The sequence below is a fragment of the Spermophilus citellus genome (genome assembly GCF_964194105.1).
Source record: "Spermophilus citellus genome assembly, chromosome: 6".
Taxonomy (NCBI): domain Eukaryota; kingdom Metazoa; phylum Chordata; class Mammalia; order Rodentia; family Sciuridae; genus Spermophilus; species Spermophilus citellus.
The window spans coordinates 113,879,952-113,894,301 of NC_138187.1; the positions used below are offsets into that span (position 1 = coordinate 113,879,952).

At 44.6% G+C, this 14,350-nt stretch overlaps 1 protein-coding gene across 2 annotated transcripts in view; it reads left to right on the forward strand.

The window, feature by feature from the left end:
* Positions 1–14,350, forward strand: part of CAPN8 (calpain 8) — a gene marked incomplete at its 5' end in the record, with an annotated part of 77,070 nt that overhangs the window by 14,936 nt on the left and 47,784 nt on the right. The gene's annotated exons all lie outside the window — the stretch shown is intronic.

Sequence of the window (14,350 nt, forward strand, 5' to 3'; positions counted from 1 at the left end):
TCTAGCCATTCTTTCATAGGTCTGGGATTTGTAAATCAAGAAACTTCATTTAGGGGGTGGGGATGGAGCTCAGTGGTGGAGCACATGTGTCACACACATGAAGCCCTGGATTCCATCCCCAGCACCAAAATGTCCAAACAAGCAAAACTCCTCTTTATTGCTTAACTTATTATATTCTTTTCAAGTCAGGTGCCGTTGAGCTTAGGATGTACTTTCATTTTTTGTTTTGTTAAATTCTAGCTTCAGTTGTCAGAAAAGCAGGCTTTTCTTGATGGCAGATTAGCTTTGTTGATCTCATAAACCCTCAGAATCTCCAGGCCTCACCGACGGGAGTTTCTGCATTGAGTAGACCACACTTAACATTTTATGGGACAACATGGCCTGAATTGAATTTGTTGGCCTTCCAAACCACTGTCCAGTGACAACTGCAAAATATAGACTTGGACACAAAGGCAGAGAAGAAATAGACTCTACTTGATGAAAAGCAGCCAGATAAACAACAACAAAAAAACCCCTCAGTCTCCATACCGACTCCATAACCTTTTATATTTTAGGAAGTTTCCTCTCTTTTTCTTCCTTTTTCCAGCCAGGAAAACCTTTTCTCTTCAGCCTGCTGGAAACCATCATGATTTTGAAAATTGCAGGGCATTTTATTTTAAATGCCTCTAATGTTCTCTCCTTTAATAAGTATAGCAAATCTGCCTCAGCCTGAGCTCATGGTGCGTGACTATAAAGCATGGAGAACAATTTGGGGTGCCGCACACAAGTGCGTGCCCTGTTGCCTGAAAACAGCCCGTATCTCCCAGGCTCTTGTGTGTGGCTCACTGAGGGGTGGCTTGCTGACCTTTTCCTGCTCTTGGTTAAGTGTTCTGTACCTTTTAACTTGGAGCTGCATGTTTAACCTAATTTAGCAAGCGTCTCAGGGAAGCAACCTCGAATGTGCGCCTTTACTGCTCCTTGTTAAAAATGTTTTAACCTTGGGAAAAGCATTTAATTAGTGTCTTTTCATCGATTGGCGTGGGGGGGATTGTCCTTTGAATAGTTTAAAGCAAAGACGTTTGAGGGTTTCCTAAAAGGGGCTGGAGCGTTACCATGGCGGCTGATGGAGACCAAGGCGTTGGAAGGGCAGGAAATGAACCCAACTAGATCTCAGAATCAGGCTCACATCAAAACAAATGGGACAGCTGTAGTGGTGGGGGATTTTAAATGAACAGAACAGGAAGTGGCTGTTGAGTCCAACCTCCTGAAAGGGGCCTGTTGCTTGGGAAAGGGTTTGAGGCTTGGTTTAGCAGATGGAGCCTCAGCGAGTAGAACAGTAGGTGCCTCACAGGTCTGAGGCTGTGGCTGGTACAGCAACCTGCGTGACCTGTGGAATTTGAGGCAGGGCTGCCCTCTCTAATGGGTGAGTTGTGGTGAGATTAAGACTTGATAAAGAGCGGCAAGATAAACAAAAAAAAAAAAAAACAAACCCAGAGATCCTAGCTGGGCACAGTGGTAGAAGTCTGTAATACCAGTTACTCTGGAGGCTGAGGCAGGAGGATCGTGAGTTCAAAGCCAGTCTCGGCAATGGCAAGGCACTAAGCAACTCAGTGAGACCCTGTCTCTAAATAAAATACAAAATAGGGCTGGGGATGTGGCTCAGTGACTGAGTGCCCCTGAGTTCAATCTCTGGTACAAAAAAAAAAAAAAAAGATTATAGAGATCCCACCCAGGATACAGAGCATGTTCCCAAAGAGCCAGGGAAGGTGTCACACAGTCAGCACTTGTTGAACCAGGGTGGGATGTGGATTAATGTTTGTTTAATGCTTTGCTGGCTTTTCGGAGTCCAATACAGGACAGCAGTGTCTGCTCTAGGGATTAAAAAAATTTATTTTTATAACAGTTCATCTATGTAACAAAAATGTCTTTTCCCTAGAATTGTGTTATTATTTCATTATTTTGAATACACATGGTTCAAAAATTAAAACAACTGAAAGCTATGCTGTGAGAAATGTACTTCTCACCTGTCTTCTACCTGTCTCCATCTACTCCATCACTCACTGTCTTGTAAAAACAATCCTTTCTGGCTGGGGGTCGCAGCACATGCCTGTAATCCCAGTGGCTCAGGAAGGAGGATTGTGAGTTCAAAGCCAGCCTCCGCAGCAAGCCCATAAGCAACTCATCAAGATCCTATATCTAAATAAAATATAAAAAATGATGGGGGATGTGGCTTGGTGGTTAAGAGCCCCTGGGTTCAATCTCCAGTACAACAACAACAACAACAAAAAACAAAAACAAAAGAACAAAACAAATACTTTTCTATTTTTTATGCAAATTCTAACAAATCTATATATGTATTCTTATTTTTAACCCTTTCTTGAGCTGAAGGTGACATACCATCAACACTGTTTGACACTGTGACATTATTTCATTGAATAAAACATCTTGGAGATCACTCCATATCATTCTGTAAAGAACTTCATTCATCTTTTAACCGTTGAGTATGGTACTGCATTGTATGGATGTACCACAGTGGGTTTATCCTGTCTCCTGTTGACAGATGCTTGTTATTTTCTCTGTCTTGCTATCATAGAGTATTGCAGCGACTCTCCTTGTTCACACATTGTCTTGTCTGTCTGAAGCTAGTTGGCCGCTGTCACGCTGTGGCATCCAAAGAACCTTCCTCCTGACTGACCTAAGTGTGTGAGACTCTTGGTTCTCATCCAAGTTTATGTTCACTAGAGCCCAGGACCTGGCTTTCTTTGGAGACATTGGAAAGAAAATTGGGAGTTCATAACCCACTTGAATCAAATGTATGAAATATGATATGTCAAGAGCTTTGTAATGTTTTGAACAACCAATAAAAAAATTTTCTCTCTCAAAAAAAAAAAAAAAAAAAGAAAAAGAAAATAAAGATTGCAGAAACTGAAAGCTAAGGATCCAATTGCTCCAAACAATTCTTACTGTAGCAAGTGACTTTTCTTTGGATAGCTCAGTCCTTGCAGGAAGATAGTGTGGTTCTGCATCCACATAAGTCATTAAATGAGTGTCCTTTGATGACACAGCCCCCCCAACAAAACACCTTTCTGAACCCCCATGCCTCCTGGTACACTGAGGTGGAGAGTTCTTCTCCAAAGATGCTATCCTCTGCAATCCTTGTCTTGCTTCATCTTTTCAGTGGGAGCCATACTCATCAGGTCTAGCAAAGGCCACCCACACATAGTGTCCACTAGAGTAAGAGGATATCTCAGGGCCACCCCACGTTGGGATGGAGTGAGCTGTAGGTGTGCAGTTTCAACATCTGCAGGTGTCCATTTTCAGTGGATGCTCATGGTTATAGATCATTCAGGGAGCTTCAGGGACCTAGTGGGTCCCTCTGCTGCTCATAAAAGTACAGTTTGTCTCTCTGTTACATTTTGGCCCAGGCATGCACCAAAGCATATTGTGGCCTTTGTCCTATGTGTGAAGTACACATAGGCCTCTGTCCTATGTGTGAAGTACACATTCTGGCTTTGTGCACCTCACACAACAAGTTATACCTATGTATCAACCAGAACTTCTTTGGTCACTAGCTTTAAAAGTCCAACCCAACTAGCTTAAGGAAAAAGAGGGGTGGATCTTTTGGTTCACCTAAGTAGACCATGGAAAGGGACGGTAGTGTTAGCCGTGGGGAAACCTGGACTCAGGGATACTAATGTTCCTGGAATACTCTCTGCCTATCTCTTGACTCTATGGGCTGGCCTCATTCTCTTCCATGGCGGACAGGATCGATGTGGCAGGAATCACAACTCCTAGTGGTTCCAAGCTTCATCCTAGCAACACCATACACCAGATTTGATTTTATGCATTTAGGAAAGGCCTCTGATGGGCTGATTTGGGTCTTCATCCACTTCCTAAGCCAGTTACTGCAGATAAAGGGGCAAGGGTCCGTATGATTGATTCAACCCGGGTCATGGGCTCACTCTTGTGGTTGGGAGCCTTAGTGACTGGAGCCTCCCTTCCAACCACAGGGAGAGCCCTCCAAAAGGGAAAGACAGTGGTTCTGGGAAGATAGAATAAGGAAAGTACATCTCACCATTAAACAGGACTGACCTGGCCTAGGCTTTCCCTCTCCCTGGTCATCTTTGTCCTCTGTGCCCAGTGGCCTTGATATGCGCCCCCCTCCCCCAATCCATTACTTTGCAATACTCCCTGAAATGCCTTTCCTGAGGGCCCCTCCTCTGTTATGGGATCTGTCCTAAGCCATGCCTAATTCAGCAAACCCAAGCAGACCAGAGTCTTCATGCTTTGCCTATAGCCTCACCCACTCAGTTTTCTCAACTATGAAGTGGGGATATAATCAAAACCAACTTGCCAGAGGGTTGTAATAAGCAGAGAATCAACACTTGGTTCCTTAGGCTCTAAGAAGTAGGCATGACCATGGGTGGAGTGGATGTGAGTAACCCTGGGAGTCCTGCCTGTGCTGCATGCACCGTATTACTCATCTCTGGGTTCACCGTCCCCTGTGCATACCAGAGCTCAGAGAAGGTTTGTTGCACTTTTGATCGGTTGATCTGAACATTCCTTCTTATGTTATTACTAGAACACTTTAAAATAGCCTAAATCTGAGGCTACTTGTGTTTTCCTCTCTCCCTTGTCAGTACCTCTTGACAATCAGGCTGGGTCAGGCACTGACGATAAAAGTCTCATTCTGACATTGCCTATATGTACTGATTTTCAAAGGATTTCAAAGTTTTGTGCAAAGCAACTTTTCTGCTCATCAGTCCCCAGCTTGCCGACACTGCTGGGTGGGAACATAGAGGTGTTTGAAAGTGCTTGCTGAGCCTCAACAATAAAAAATTTTCCAAAAACAGACCACAAATGAAGCTGTCCCCAAGCCCCTGCTGGTGGCTTTGGAGAAAGGCACACACACAGAGAAGTTTCTGTGGCCACACTGGTTTCTGTGGCCCCCACTGGGACTCTCAGAATTGTCCAGTCACCTACAAGCTCCTTAGTAACCACTAACTCTACCTGCCCTGGGCTACATTCAGTCCTTACCTCCAGTTATCCATAGGAGGGGAAACACCAAGATGTAGTGTCATTTGTGCCTGTGGTTGTGGAAGTGCAACAGGACTTGAAACATCTTCACATCAGTGGACCCAAAGGCCATAAAAGAGATGTTAATCTATGATCATAGAAGATCTTGGCTTCTGGAAAATGAAATTTGATGCTTGCTGCTTTCAGGAACAGGGAACAGGAAATTTTCTTATTTAACAAATGAGGACCAGATACTTCCACAATATAGATAGAAATTGGAGTGCTTTCTGGAGAGCAAAACTGTCATGTTGATCTAAACCTTGAATCTATTGGGTGGCTTGTTTTCTTCCTCCCTCCCTCCCTCCCTCCCTCCTTCCTTCATTCCTTCCTTCCTTCCCCACCTATTTTTCACTCCCAGTCCTGTGTCAGTGTGTTTGTGTTTCTGTATGCTCATTTCTTCCAATCCCTTTTTCTCTATTGATCTGATTTTCCTCTTCGCCTCTGTGGAGTTGGTGTCTTTTTCATCTTTATTGTATTTGTTAAATAGAATTTATATTCCGCATACCTGTTTTGAAAAAAAGAATGGACCATTTCATAAGTCTCTAAAGACAAAGAACCAACAGCAATGACTTAAATTCATTGCCTTCTTGTATGCATCTCTCACATTGATTTTCCTCTGTGAGCCGATGCCCCCCCATGGCGCGGGGGCCTGGACTCCTGGAACCGGCCTGGTGCACACACTCGTTAGTAATTGGGAGTAGTGTCAGCATCCTTAAGAGCATTTTTTCCCAGACACGTTTTGATCAGTAGCATCCTTCAAGGACTGGGGTGAAGTAAATTCATTCACTAGGACTGGTTGCTTACTTTTAATGAGCAATCAGGGAAGCCTCAGAGAACATAAAGGGCCAAATCTGCTCATTGATTCTGGAGAGCACAGGGTCAGACTTCTGGGAGGCAGGAAAAACTGCAGATGACAGTTCCATGCAGCCCTGTGGGCTTAATTGTGATGTGGGGGAAGTTTGGTTTGCTAAGGGGGTCCTTCCCAGTCTGGGATGGCTCCTCTTCATTCTTCTATCTTTTCCCTCTAACTTTGTTCCTAGTGCTCAGTACTCCCATGTCCTGTCCCACTACTTCCTCTGCCCTGTCTACTCTGAGCAAAGGTGCCCAGGACAACCAAATGCAAATTTGAGACAGTGGGTTCCAAGAGGATTTATATATTGAGCATTATTTCAAGAGCATGAAAGAATTCTACATTAAACAATCAGTTCTGCTAACCTTAACAATCTTATTTCCTTCTGTTATGAATGCAGGCAATGAAGCCCAGTAATATAAATCACATATTATTTTCATATCACAGAACAGTTGTTAGAAATATCCAAAATGCCACTTCTGCTCATCAGTACCTCATAAGTATGCTCTTTATTAGGCCCTTCTCCAAATCTTTTATACAGGACATTAAGAAAGAAACACAAACATTACTATAATTAAAAATATTTTTGATAACTTTCAATGGAATTGGTTTTTTGTAGCCTTCGTTTCTATTTTACACATTTAGAGACATTATTTTGAGATCAGACCCTGACTTCGCTGAACTGCCAGCGGGGTCCATGCGTAGGAGAGGTTGAGAATTCTGCACTGTGTGAGTGTGAGGCTGTTTCTTCCGGGCAGAGATTTCTTTTGCAGGAAGGGGATTTTTGCCAGTGGGCTCCAGTTTTACCTACTTAAATTGAACTAGGTCCTGAGTTTCTCTCACTTTGTAAGAGAACTGTGCAAAGTACAGGTGAACCTCTGACTGCCCTGGGAGACATCTCTTTAATGAGGCTGCTTAACCGTAGGAAGAGGTAGTGGGTGATCCCAGGCCAGGGCACTGCTCTCTGTGCCCCATCTTGGCTGAGTAGCCTGAGGTTTGGGTCTGAAAAACCAAATCTCAGAGTGAGGCTGATTCCTACTCAAAGGAGAATCCACCAGTGCTACATTTTTAGGGGATAATTATTTTAACATATTCTACAGACCCTACTTTTAAGGCCTGACTCCATGCCTATCAGCTTCCTGCCTGCAGCTTAGGTTTTGAAGAAGTCTACCCAGGGACCTAGGAGGATTCCTTCATCACACATGAGTCTTGGATTTCTGTAGCTCTGTTTGATGTAGTAGGGGTATACTGCTGCCCCCATTTTAGTCATCAGGTCTGGCACATGGGGCTGGTTAAAGGGTCTAATTAAAGGAGAACCGGGTTACCTGAAGGCAGTGTGTTTGATGGAGGAATCCAGGGAGCTTATGGGTGCTAACTTGTGGCCATGTTGCTGAAGGAAAAGGTGGAAGCAGGCTGGTGCAGGGCAGGCATCATGAGATCACAGGCTGTGTTCAGGTCTCTGTCACATCCAAGACAGCCAGGGGCCCTTATTGGAAGCCTGACCAGCTGCATCTGGAGCTTCATCCCAGAGATGTACCTTCAGCACTTCAACAGGCCGATTCTTGCCATTCTAGGACTAGAAGCAGAATCCACAAGAGCCTGGTTCTTCAGGAAGCAAATGCACACTATATCCTCACAGGAGAAAGGACAGATGCTTCCTTTCTTCTAAGAGGCTACCAATTTGATGAATAGAAACAAATGCCACTCCAACAACCCTTGGCAGATGCTACTTCTGTTTGGATGTATCCTCTTGCCCTACGGTTTCTGTTACCTCCCTGTTGCCATCTCAGCTGTCCTTGGTGATCCTGGGAACACCCAACAGAAGCTGATGGGATGTTCCCCATGTAGGGGCATGGTCCATTCTCCAAAGACTCCCTTGACCCCATGGTCACCTCCTGAAGTTACAGTTAGGGTTTCCTGCTGGCTTGGGAATTGCACAAAGCTACTCTATACCTACCCCCCATCCTCTCTATCTGCTGGTTGAGGGTGTGACCCTCCCTACTTTGCACTTTGGTTTTTCTTCTCTCATCTGCTTCAAGAGGCTTCTTTGTACCTTCTTCGGTGGTCCAAGGATGGCTGTGCAGCTCCGGGCTTCATGACTCTGCTGCTGGTCACTGGCTTGCATTCTTGCCTCACCTTGATCCCTGAGGCTCTGGCACCTTGGTTCCCCAGTCTTCTACTCTATGAAGAGAAAGAGCTGGGAATGACCTCCGTGCATCTTGGCATCCTTCTGTAGACCTGTTCAGGTTTCAAGGATCATGTTTCTCCATCAGTCCCTGACGAGTTGCCCTCAGCAGGCTTGGCTTGGGATCATGGACCTTACTTACTGGGTCTTCCTTGCCTTATCTACTCAATTCCTATTTGCTTTTACATAGCCTCCTCATCAACGTGAGGCCAGTATTGCTTTTCTTCTAGGTCACCAGAGTTGGAAGGACCTAGAGAAGGATTCACTCCAGGGGCCACAACTCAAATGCCTACAGAGGCCACATAAATGAGTGAGGTAGGCAAGGAGTAGTGGGGACTGTGGTGAACTAGAGCGTTTCCCTGTGTAAGGGCGAAAGCCATCACTCGGCTTGATCTGCGGGTCACCATGAAGGAGCCAGGAGACCTTCCCTCACTGCCCTACACTCAACAGCCCTTCCCTAGTTCCTCACCCTGCTTTACTTTCTTTAATGTATTTACCACTACCTGGCTCATGGATTTATTTATTGTTTGTTTTTGCTACTAAAATGTGCACTCCATAACATTTAGGATGTTCTTTTCTATCATGGTATACACAGGGATAGAATCATATTTGGTGCAGAGGAAATGCTCAATAAATACTTGTAGAATGAATATATAGAGGAATTTTGATCAGGTTTTGCAATAGTCAAGATAAGCCAGAAATCTAGATTTTTATGTGAGACCCCTGTAATTCAAATGCATAAATTACCATGCAGGCTGTTACTGTACACCCCAAACAGAATCGAACTGCAAGCCACTTCTAACTGGTTTGTTGAAGTTCAATCTACACTAGCCTGAGTTATAGCACTGGCCCTGGAACTTTCTGTATTCCAATTGGCTTTCCCTCTTCAGATCTGCCTTTGGGTTGCTGCAACTCATGGTCTTTGGAGGAATGATCTTTGGTGAATGCACTCCAAGGCCCCTCTGTACTGGCTTCTAGTTGAAATTACTTTCTGTCCAGTTGCTCTCTTCCCGAGCTAGCCGAAGTCCCCTCTATCAAGAGTTTTGATAGAGTCCTCCCACCCAAGTCAGTTTCCTTCCTGTCTCCTTTTGTGGGGACAAGTGCATGCAGTACTGCATACATGGCATACATTAAGGGCATCTGAGTGGCAAACCACTCCCCTGTGCTAGGCGTGTGAGCTGCAAACCACTTACCCCATAGGCACAGCCCTGGGCTTTAGGCCGCGTGTTGCAGTTCCTGCGCTTGCTCCACGGCCCACTCCTCGATTGGTCACTGCAAGGATAGTTGGCCAGAAATTGCATTGGTGGCTGCCTGTAATCTGCTTAGCTACTGCCTGAATATATATATATGGTAACTGCACAATAAAATCAGACCTGCTTCCTGCTTGGTCTCCGGAGGTCTTGATTAGTGACTCTGCAGCCACACTGTCCTCTACCCTGTTCCGTGGACCTTCTCGTTGGACGAGAGAGAGCCCACACATCCTTTCACATCTTTTTGCTCTTATGCACTTGTGCTCAGATATTTTCCCAGCCTAAAACCACCATGCACTCTAATTAAAAGAGACCTGGGGCTACCTGAGGCCTTGCATTTGATGGAGCACCAGGGACTCAAGATCCCAGTCCTCAGGGCTCTGGGGAGACCATGGTACTCTGTTCTCACGTGCATTTTTGCATGCATTTTTGCACCTGAGTTCACTTTACTTTAACTCATAGTATATTTGAGGCTGGAAGGCCGCCCTCATTTTTCCATGGACACTCTTTATTACCCTGTGTTTAATATTTGACGTACTTTAAGGACCCACATATGTTTGGAAGCCTCAAGGACCCTAGCTCTGATTTGGGTGTGCCACACACTTTACATCTTTGGAGGGGGACATTGAACAAGGCTGTCTCCAGCACAGACAGTAATGGACCCTTTTCTGTATCTCATCACATGCATTTCTGCTGTGTTTCTCATCTTTTCATTTTTTTCTCCATTTCACCTAGCTTCTAGTGTCTTATTTTTTAATCCAAAGGGCATTATAATTAAACTCAGAAGCAAGCAAGCCACTTTCTCTTGAAACTGGCTCTGAGATGTATTTACATAAGCCCTGAATGTATTTACTTAGTGATTATTTTTCCCTCCTCTGGTGATTCAATTCCATTTTTAACAATCTACTAAGATTCTTTTTTCCCCTCTAAGTAGCATTGAAGTTCTAATTTAAAGCTGGGGTGGGGTGGGAAGAAAAGAGCAGGAAGTCCTAAAGCAGTTTCACGCCATTGAGTCTGATTTCTTCAACAAGAGTGGAAATTAGATGAGAATTGGCCTGGACGGCTTCCTGAGCAACTCTGAGAAGCTCTGAAACAATCTGAGACAATCGGATTCCTTGTTTGCTCTTTTCCCCTTTTTCTCCCCTCTGATGACTTATAAGATAGAGCAAGATGACCTCTGATTCAAAGGTGGCCTGCCAACTTTTCCTGTTCATTCTCTCTCTTTCTCTCTCTGAAGTATATTAACTCTCTGGGGTGCTCTGCAGCTCCTGGAAACAGAAGACCCCCTGGCCTGGAACTTTCCTTGGGCAAATGTGATGTGTGATAGTGGCCCTCAGTGCTCAGCTGCCCACCTGCTGCTGTGGGACTGCTGTCAGGGGTCGTCATGGGAACCAGCAGTGGCAGCACAAGGAGACCTGTGGGGGGCAGCAGAGTGGATTATTTAGTGTGCTTTATTATATGTGGTACAGCTGGAAAGAGTTATTTTGAGGATATAAAAATTACAGTTGCCGCAAGTGAGTCACACTGCCATTGCTCAGAAAATTACCAGTAATACTTGGGGCTATCTTTGAAACTGTATCAGTAACTTTCCTCCCAGGGTGACCCCAATACCTCACTCCCTGCTAAGCCCATGGCACCTGGGCCCTCTGGGGTTTCTGGACTTCTGATGTCTTGCTTCTAGAACAATGATGTCTTGCTATAATGCAGCCATAAAATCAGGATGGCATTTCAGTAAGGTGTGCTAAGCTCATTTACAACTCCAGCAGGAGTGGTAGGGGATCCAGGCTGGTGGTGAGATGCTTAGAAGAGTGAAGGAACATGTGGTTTATCTGACATACTCATTTGTCAGAATCAGGAAGAACTTTCACAGCTCCTTCATCATTTAAATATTGATTAAGTTTCTTCCTTGTGCTGGAAACGGTGGACAAAAGACAGGTGCTGTCTCTCTTCTTCTGGTGGAGCTGGGGTGAGAGGGTTCTATGCAGCAGAAATATGAATAAAAGTCCTTCACTTAGAAAGAGTCTGTCCTCAAAGGTGACTTGCAAAGAGATAGTAGGGCTGCAGCAAATAGGGGGCAGGGATTGCAAAACTGAGGGTACAGAGGGGCAGCAGGCAGATCACTAGGGGCCCTGATGCTGTGCAAAGAATTTTGGGCTTTATTGCCAAGGACAGGGTATATATAGCCAGGTTTGCTGCTGCGTAGACATTGGGAACACCAGGCAGGACACAGCTGCATTACCAAAACACCCTCATTATTTGAGGATAACTGGTATTGTTACGGAACTGGGCCCTTCTGAGAAACTGAAACACCGTGAAAACCTCCTCTTCAAACACCAATTCTTGCAATCAAGTTAGAAAGATTTCAGACGTGTCGCTCCGAGTAATAGGAATGATTTTACTGAAGGAAGAGGAAAGGGGAGAGAATATACTCTCAAGGGAGAGAATGGATCCTCTCAGGAGAGAGACAATGTGCCTCCCTTGCACTCTAGTTTTACTGGGGATCCCAGAGAAGTTTCCAGAGAGTCCTGCCCAGGTCCACCTTTTGACTTTTGACTGACAGCAGAGTAACATCAGGGCACTTTTAAGTCCCCACTCAGGGCAACTCTGGGTCACCTTGGCCCATGATGACTAGTTCTAATTAGATTCTTAACCACACATTCTTGCAGATTGTGTGGTTAGGAGGAACTATCCTTATCTCCCAGAGTTTCAGGATCTGGTCACAAAATTCTCCTCCTTCAGGGTAACTTGTGTTCCTCTTATCAACATTATTTTGGACTTGCATTGCTCCTTCAGTGAACAGGTAGTTTGTTGAGGAATGTGACATATCCTGTCCACTGAGGCCAGGCAGGGCTGCAGCTAAATTACTTCTTGGAAAAGAAAGCATGTGGGGGTCAGCACAATGGGCCCATTTTATAGATTTATTCTCTTAACCTCATGTTCCCACCATCCTCATCTGTCTGTTCCCTAACAGTATCAGAAGGGGGGCCACTCAAAGTAAAATGGAAGACCTCATTTCTTAGTGTGCAATTTAAAAAAAAATTTGATTAGTATATTACTTTGAAAAATGATATAAGAAATTTTGAGCTGGATGCGGTGGCGCACATCTGTAATCCCAGTGGCTCGGGAGGCTGAGGCAGGAGGATTGTGAGTTCAAAGCTAGCCTCAGCAATTTAATATAATAATAACTGCTTTGGGCTAGCTCTTAGAACAGAGGATGAATCAATTTTTCACTTTTTTGAGGGATGGGTGTGCTGGGTTTGAAAACATTACAAGATAACAGGATGCAACACCTTCCTCTTTTGACTATTGAAGCAGAATCATGAAAACATTCAAAGACTCATTAATTTCCCAAGGAGCTCTCTCTCTCTCATTCTTGATGCTCAAGCCAATCACCAATGCTGCCTAGATCCTCAGTAGTCTTGCTGTTTTCTCTTCCTTAGCTGTAACCATTTTAATTCTGTCAAGTTCTCCTTGGTCAGCGGCAGTGAAGCACAACTCCAATGTCGCTTTCATCAACTTCATGAAATCCTGCAAATGTAGCAAAATGTTTTGTCACAATTAGTCTGCTTGTACTGCTATAACAAATAATCACAAACTGGGTAATATGTCAGTCATAGAAACTGATTTCTCACAGTTCTGTAGGCTGAGAATTCCAGGACCAAGGTGCCAGCTGGTGTGGTTTGGTCTTTGCCTCCAAGATGGTGCCTTGTTGCTGTGTCCTGTGGAGGGGATGAAGGCAGGAGACAGAGAGCAAAAGCAGGTTAGACTCCCTCTGTCAAACCCTTTTATAAAGGCACCTAATCTCATTTGTGAGGGCCCAGCTCTCCTGGCTTAATCATCTTTTAATACCGTTGCATTGAGGATTAAGTTTCAACATGAATTTTGGAGGGACACAAGCATTCAAACCATATCAGCCACATTGCAAACAATTTACATTGTATTTGCATGAACAGCAGAAATGGTTGATAGTTACACGTTACTAATGTTAAGTGGGAAAGGATGTTGGACTTCATGAATATTTTCATGTCATGATAACTTTGCTTCTTTCTGCAGCTTCCTATTACATCTCCTGAATAATGAATATTTGGAGAAAGAATGTCTCTTATAGTCCCAGAGGGAGAGGAGATAGTGGCCATGGTGTTGGAGGGAAATGATGGGATTCTGGAGCTATTTAGGAATAAAATCAAAAGCATTTGGGGAGCGACTGGATATTGGAAGGGAGAAGGAATCAGAATGGCTCTTAGACTTGAGCAACCAAGAAACCAATTGTGTGGCTGCTGGAGGGGGAGGCCTGGGCAGAGGGTACTGGCTGGGAACAGGATAGCAGTCCTGCTCTTATGCCAAACGTGGGTGGCATAGGGAAGGCACCGGCAGCTTCCTGCTATCATTGTTGTTTTTGTTTTCTTAAGGTAGTAGACAATAAATGTTTGCTGATCCACTTGTTTGTGTCCCCCTGTGTTTTGGGTTAATTGTGTGGGCGGGTGATAATAGCTAATTATGAGGAGGTTTATTGAGGGCTTTCTCTGTGGCAGGCACTAAGCTAAGCATTTTATATATCTTATCTAATTTTTATCTTCATAACAACTTTAAGAAGCAGTGACTGTCTTAGTTACTGCAATGTTAAGTAGATGCTATTATATGAGGTAGGTCAGAGGGTGAGCCCAATGTTAATGAGGGGTGGGGAGAGGGTATGTTCAGAAGCAATTGGAAAGTGAAGATGAGGAGAGGCTGAGAAGACACACATGGGTGGAAGGTATGAGGACCATTCCTGGAATTTCTTGTTTCCCCTTGCAGGGAGGATTAAGGCATGTCTTTCAGATGGTGATGATCACATTTACTTTGGCTTCTGAGTGGCCCTGCAGGGTATGGGTGAGGCAGCCACTTGTCACCTTGCTGGACTGGTCCTGGCTGTGACACTGACTTTCTGACCTTGGGTGGTCACTTCAATGCTTAGGGGCTCAGCTATACTCATGAAGCAAATGGGTATTAAGAACATGCTTTACCTGTGTC